Source organism: Equus caballus, chromosome 7, assembly GCF_041296265.1.
Source record: "Equus caballus isolate H_3958 breed thoroughbred chromosome 7, TB-T2T, whole genome shotgun sequence".
NCBI classification, from domain to species: Eukaryota; Metazoa; Chordata; class Mammalia; order Perissodactyla; family Equidae; genus Equus; species Equus caballus.
In genome coordinates this window covers 95,869,391-95,875,390 of record NC_091690.1, presented here as the reverse complement: position 1 = coordinate 95,875,390, position 6,000 = coordinate 95,869,391, and the positions used below count along the sequence as shown (strand labels likewise).

The following is a 6,000-nucleotide window of genomic DNA, read 5'->3' as shown; positions in this document are numbered from 1 at the left end:
CAATCTCTCCTTTTCCTGTAACTGGTCTTTCTATCCCGACTCTGTATTCTACTCGCTGCAGATCACCCGATTAGTCACTTCCGGGTGAGCTCAGTCAATTTGGTGGAAAGCTCAGGCCTATTCAGGATTTTCTTCTTGTTCTCCCCAGTTTCTGTGAGAGGCGTCTGTACAATGGTCATCTGCCCTGGTATCTTCTAGGGAGTACGATTGTCCCGTTTGCTCTCTAATCTTCTGCCGAGGACACTGAGCCTTCCCCACGTTTACATCTATGGAGGTCTGCGCCCGGCGCTGGCTTCCACGGCCGTGGTCTCCGCTACCTTCCTCGTCCCGTTGCTCCCTTCTTCCTCCGCCTTCCCACGTCTTCCTTGTCTCTTCCCCTCTTCCCTTCGCCTTCATTTATTTCTTTGTTTCTCTCTCTCATTCCCTGCCCCCACCCCCACACATACCATTTGTTGAACGCACAGCGTCAGTCCTACAAAACTTGCTAAGATCTGGTCCTTGTCTTAAGAAGCTCTCAAATAAAGGAGCCTGCATCATCAAAGTGAGGCCAAGAATTTCAGCCTTGAAAAAGCCTGAATCTCTCAAAAGAAGTTTTCCATTCAGGAAGCCAAATCCCCAAGCCCCAAAGACACTGACTCCTAAAGTCATCCATCTTGTCTGCGGCTCATCCAAGCCCGGAGCCTACCCACCTCCTGGCTCAGTGCCAGAAACTAGGGCGCTGCGGGGAGTCCGGACGCTTCCTTTGCGCGAGGCTGAGAAGAGGGAGGCTCCTGTTCGCTGCCCCTTGTTAATGGCCGTCCCTTGGACTGTGGTTCCTGATGAGGTAAATTCCCTCGGCAGGCTGAGGCAATATTTTCCAAAAGAAAGCAAGTTGTGTTTTGCGTTTGCCCCTCCTCCTCCTTGCGAGCCGCGCTCGGTTCCCAGCCGGGTCTGCCCACAAGCGACCATCTGGCTCGCAGCTGCTGTGTCCGAGTGGAAACGCTCGGCTTGAGGCCTGAGCGTCCAAGGGCTCCTTTTCCTTCTTGTAAATGACAACGTCTGCGTTGTAGGTCAGCCCATCCTTTCCACTGGAAAGGCAACAGCTGCCATTTTCTTTCCTTTTTCTTTTCATACGAGGTTGTTTCCAGGGGGAGCACATATGTCAGGCATATGGCAGGGAACTAGTTGGTTTAAATCGTGAGCGTGAGCAGCCGCGTTTCATCGACCCTGTGAGCGCAGCTGCCCCGGAGAAACGGTGGGGTTAGAGTGGTGGGATCCGGCCAAATGCGGGTCGGTTTGGTCGAGAGCGCCTGCTGATTGAGCGTTAACAGTGGTCTCAGCACCAGACAAGAACCTCTCCCTCCCATTTTCCTGCCCTAAACAACCGCAGTGACCGGTTAGAAATAACAATAGGTAGTATTTAAGAGTGCTTGTTAGGTGCCGGGCGCTGTGCTGAGTGCTTTGCATGCATTATTCTGTTAAATACTCTTATCGGCCCTAGGAAGTGGTTATCAATGTTACCCCACTTCAACATTTTGAAACCTGCAGCTTCAAGGAGGTGGGTCATCTGTGCATGGTCACACAGCTTGTCTGGCCTACTTTGTGCTTTCTCAATGGCGCGATTAGATTATCCTCAGCTCCTTGCGGGCAGGAGTCATGAATTGTCCACCACTGAGGTCTCAATACTTAGCACACAGCCTCAGTCACAGAAGATGCTAAAACAAAACAACACCAAACCCCCAAAACCCAAACTCCCCCAAAGCCAACAACTTGTGGAATGAACAGATGTTGAATGAACGGATAATAAATTTGTGCCTTTTGCGGGAGAAGGCTGTCTGTTTTCTCTCCTAAAACCACGAATCTCTCTGACCAACTTTACTGAAGTCGTCTACACTCAGGACTATGGTAGAGAAAAATGCCACTGCTGGACCGACCTCTCCAGAAACTGTTTTCGCCGCACATCATCCGGCAGTTGGCCCTTTTTATATAAAACTATATTGCAATTAATGTTGTCTTATTTCCGCCTGCAGTTTTCCTTTAGTCAGGCTGCTTGCTTCATTAATATATCCTCTTTGTTAGGCTTGCTCCATCCTGTCCACCTTCAAGTTCCAGCTCAGACTTGTCTCCTCCAGCACGCCTCTCCCAGGGTTCCTTGATCTCTGCTTTCTCCTACAGTGCTTATGACTCTTTAACACCAGTTAGAATGTAGTGATTGCCAGGAGCCTAGCAGATTACCTTTAGAGGCTAAGGGTTTAAGTCTAGTAAACTAGGTAAAGAGAACTGTAAGCAGATAGAGTTCTGTGTCCTGGACAGACCCTGGGGTAGTGGTCAATAATAACTTAATGCTCTAGCTTTTGGGCCAGATCCTTGGTCTCATGTCCTTCACGGCTAACACACCCTTCTTTCCTCTGCTTCTTTACACCTGTAGAGTTCACACTGTCTCTGTGTACACAGACACAGCCTTGTAATAAGAGTATTTCTTCATACTGAGGTTTTAGACAATGTTCTAATTGACATTTAAGTGTTTACTCGGTGCCAGACACTTTATCTACGTCACAGCATGACTCCGGTACTCAAAGAGCAGAGCCAGTCTAAACTGGAAGTATGCAAGTTTCTCTGGTTGGGGTTTTAGGAGGACCCGAAGGTCTTGTGCAGTCGAGGTCTTGTGGATTCCTTTTCCCTGAATCTTCTTTCTCATTTCTTGCTTCTTCCTCAACTTCCGTTCTTGGAATTTCATTCTCTTAGCTGGTCCTATAAAGGGGTTTACATTTGGGTTTTGATGACCGTAACATTAGACCTTGAGCTTTTGTTCTGGAAAGGCTGGCCATGCAGAGACTAGCTGTCAGACTGGCTGTGAGTTTTTCTTTACTCTCTGAACACTTCTGTGTCTTAGAACTAGGGTCAGAATAACCTTGTGGCTGATATTTGCTCAGAGGATCATAGTTTGTGAAGCACTTTCAGAAGACCTCTCTTGAGCCTTCAACTCCCGGTAAAGATGAGAGGGTTCTTATCCTTATTTTGCAAATGAAGAAACCAAGAGTTAAAGACAGTGAATTTCTGGTCCATGTCACACAGTCCAATGTCATTTGAATGACTGACGTGGTGTGCCCCCAGCTTTTTCCAACATACCATGCTTCCCATTCTTAAAATCTCCCCAGACAGTGTTAACCACCTTAGGATGACATGGGACGCTTATAAAAAATACCAATGCTGAAGCCCCACCCCAAGTGATTGGCATTTCATTGGTATGTTGGGAGCCTGGCCGTTATTATTTTTTCATGTCCCTGTTTTTAATGTGAGAATCATTGATCTATAGTCTTTATTTCCATAGCACTTGGTGAACTGCAAAGGATTCTAAAAATTGATAGCAGCTGTAAAGACTAGTGTTTTCTTCTTCGCAGCAGTTGCTGAAAGCCAGACTGTTAAACGGTTGAATCTCTGGAAAGGCAAATTTTCTGTTGCTACATGAGCTTCCAAATCCAGCTCCTCAGTCATTCTAGAAGACAGTTTCCCGCTCCAGACTGTATGCTGCCCCAAGCGAAATAAAAGCCAGAGGTTATCTCCTTCAACTGGCCAGCTGTTGGTATTTATAAAGCTATTTGTGCTCCTGTGATCGTTCTGCCATGGAAATTATATTTATAAGAGCTATTACCAGCTCACTTTTATATCTGACCAGCAATCCAGAGGAAAAATGTTAGCTAGTTTACAGTTTATACTTCCTCAGAAGTTTCATGGTGAAAACACATTTTCCAGTAAGTACATTCCTCTCTTTCTCTGGGTTTCAAGCAGAACATTTTAGATGTGATCAGTGGCTTGGATCCGGAAGCACAGTCTGCTCCTCCAGCCAGGGAGGCTGGTTTGCTAAGAAGCAGCAGGCCAGTGTGGAGTCAGCCTGAAGGCCGGGTTCTCCAAGCTCAGTGGACTAGAAGCCCCCTGTATCCTCAGGGGTCCTCATTTTGAGTGTAAGGACGGGGTCAGTTTTTCCTTCCGTGCCTCCATTGGAAGGTGGGTCTGATGTGCTGGGAAAGTTACAGAGAAAAGTGGAGGGAGGCAAAATGAAGAGAGACTTTTTCTCTTCTAAACAATTAAAACTCAGCTAATTGGAAGCTTCAGTTAATCAGAACTCCCTTCCACTGCAGTAGAACGAGACAAACCCTAACAAGACAAATTTATTATAAAAGCAATTAGAAAAAGAAAACCTTCCTATGTCCTAGGTTCTATTAGAGTGTAAGAATTTGAAATCAGAGATGGTCTTTATTCATCTTTGTATCCTTCTAACGTAATACAGTGCCAAAAGTATATTTGTACTTAATATATTTGTGTTCAAATTCATTTTTATTTTCATCAAATAAACGTGTGCTCATAGTTTAAAAAAAAAAAAAGCCAATATACTTTCAATCCTTTTAATGAGAAAATAGTAGCCTCTAGCTTTCTCCCGTTATACTCTGGTTCCATTCTTTAGCAACTGTAAAATATTTTGGTTATTTTTTCTGACATTTTACTTCTTATTTCTAAATAATGCATTAATGCTGACTTTTCTTGATTTATAGATTTTAGAAATTATTTATTAACCTGCTGTCAACTTTGGACAAGGTCTGCTGACCTATTGTGGTAGATGAGCGTGTGGCTGAGTGAGCTGCGGGGACCCTCCATCTCCCCTGATTGCTCCATCCCTAACCTCCTTTTTAAACATAGTTATGTCACACTTTTTGTTAAGCACGCATTTACTTCCATGTAAATATTATTTGCTACTGAGTCAAGTAGTATACTCTGATTATATTTTCTTTCTTGTATGTTTTGTTTTCTTTCTCAAGTTAATTGCCTGTTTTTAAGCTGAATTTGTCTATAAATTTTTCAGTAAATTCCTTCTAACTGCAACACAGTTCCAGTATGCCTCTCAATATTATTTTTCACATTTTAATATGTTATCACATGCATCAAATAATCTCGTAGCTCCATTTTGATATTTTTCTCTTGGAGACCTCTTTTTCTACTTTGCTCAAATCTTGGTGGGCTGTTCTGCAGAACTGCTGAACAGCTGTCGTCTTGTTTGTGGTATGCAGTCTCTAGGGTGGCCTCCAGAGAGCTCATCTCATCTTGGTATTCATGCTCTTGTGTAATCTTCTCCCCTGGAGTGTGAGTGGGAATTATTAATCTCTTGTAACAAACAGAATATGGCGGAAGCGGTGGGATGTCACCTTCTGAGTACAAGGACTATGGCTTCTACCTTGGAAACTCTCTCTTAGGCAATGGGGTGCACGCTCTCTCTCTTTCTCTTTCTCTTTCTCTCTCTCCTCTTCCTAGCACCTTCTTTTTATTCCATGGATATAATATCTTCTCTTTTCTCTCTGAGTTCATTCCAGGTGGTCATTCAGGTACAGGGACACAGTTGAAGTTGTAAATAAACACTGAGCCCAGATTGTGAACACACTGGAAAGCAAGGGGTGTTCTGTAAACAGTCAGAAGATCAAATGACTCAGGTCATGTATAGTCCTTAGCGCTCTAAGAGTCATGTATATAAAACATGTATGGCATGTATAACTCTTGTGTGTTAAGTGTTCTTAGCACATGAGAGTTCAAGAAATATGGGAAGAAGAGAAAGGAGAGAAGAAGGAGGAAATCTTTTTAATAATTTGGGTAAGAGAGAGTCTTGATTTGAACTAACAGTAGCATCGGATATAAAATAAAAGGAAGGATCAGAGACCCCTTAGAATAGTTGGAAGACCATCCTATGTGATCAGTCTATCCATTGTTTCCTGGTGATCTGTTAGTATAATCTACTTAGCTGACAGAATCTACTTATCTTTAGATAATTAGCTTCTTGAGGGCAGAGAGGAGTCCTCATGTAAGTTGATTACCTGAAGTTTTCAAGTTAGAGCTGTGCCCAAAGCGGGGTACTCAGCATTTGTTGTCTCTTTCATGCTGCCTGCTGACCCTCTCCTCTCCTCACTGCATCGCACAGGCCCTTGTCGTTCTGCCAGATGACCCGGTTCATTCAAACACGATCATTTGCATTTTAAC

At 44.0% G+C, this 6,000-nt stretch overlaps 1 long non-coding RNA gene across 1 annotated transcript in view; it reads left to right on the top strand.

Annotated features, from left to right (window-relative positions):
- The first annotated feature begins 699 nt into the window (after positions 1 to 699).
- LOC102148103 (uncharacterized) overlaps positions 700 to 6,000 on the top strand; it is a 66,784-nt gene continuing 61,483 nt past the window's right edge. Inside the window, exon 1 of the long non-coding RNA XR_001381256.3 lies at positions 700 to 823. This is a non-coding gene — a long non-coding RNA (uncharacterized lncRNA). The remainder of the gene's footprint in view (positions 824 to 6,000) is intronic.